The sequence below is a fragment of the Bactrocera latifrons genome, unplaced genomic scaffold (genome assembly GCF_001853355.1).
Source record: "Bactrocera latifrons isolate USDA-ARS-PBARC rearing strain unplaced genomic scaffold, ASM185335v1 scaffold_179, whole genome shotgun sequence".
NCBI lineage: Eukaryota > Metazoa > Arthropoda > Insecta > Diptera > Tephritidae > Bactrocera > Bactrocera latifrons.
The window spans coordinates 27,651-28,756 of NW_017535285.1; positions in this window are offsets into that span (position 1 = coordinate 27,651).

Below are 1,106 nucleotides of genomic sequence, written 5' to 3' on the forward strand. Positions count from 1 at the left end.
ATTCCCAAGTATCCTTTTTTGTCTAAATATAGGATGGCAAGTTTAACAAAGAGTCGAAGAAGAAAGAAAAAAAATTAAGATTTCTAAGTATCCTTCTTTATATAATTTTAGGACAGCATCTTTGGAACATTCGAGTTAACAAGGAGTCGGGGAGGAGGCAAAAAAAAGTTCAGATTCCTAAGTATCCTTCTTTATCGAATTTTAGGACAGCATCTTTGGGACACTTGAAGGCTAACAACTAGTCGAAAAGAATGAAGGAAAATATCAAATTCTAAGCACCATTCTTTGGCTAATTTTAGGATGATATCTTTCGACCTTTCATATGTTGTCACGAAAGCAGCCGAAGTTCAGCCAAAGCTGTTATCGATAATGTGATATATAATTTTTGACCGAACTTTAAGCAAAAAGTCAAACTTTTTGTTTTTGTGTCAAAGTTAGATTTTTTTAGACATTCCTACCTAGACTAAGTGGCGTCCAGAATTTTTAATACTTGAATATTTCTGTATTTTTATTCTCCACGCGTCTCTCTGTTGTCTAATAGCAGAGCGCCCACATCAACATTTCCAGACACTTTTATAATTTATTTATTTTCTGTWATTTTTTGGTCTTAAGACTTTGCTTTGAGTGATGCGTTGATTTTTGCCCTCACCCACTAATCTCATGGGACTCATTCAGCAGCGCATACGTGTACGTCATATATCTATGAATATTTCATTTATTTATTTTTTATACATTTTTATCTTTTTTGCACAAATTCTACCCACTGACCCGGACCGCAGTTGATTATCCTGCAAATTATTGTTGTGAAAGCACAAATAATATGTATGTACACACGCTCGCATTTTACAAAAATAAACACGGAGTGATTATGTGTGTGTTAGTATGCTTATTTAAATTAGGATTGACATATGGGGCATTTGTATTTGAACTCATATCTTAGCATCGGCAGGACACACTTAAGTTGTTGGATATGTGAGCGAATGCGAGTAGATTAGCAAGCTTCATGCGGATACTTTGCATCCTTACACTAGATGGCAAAGCGAGAGAGAAGCAGAGTGTGTGTRTGATATTGGTTTGGTCGACAAGGAAAAAGGACCTTTTCGAAA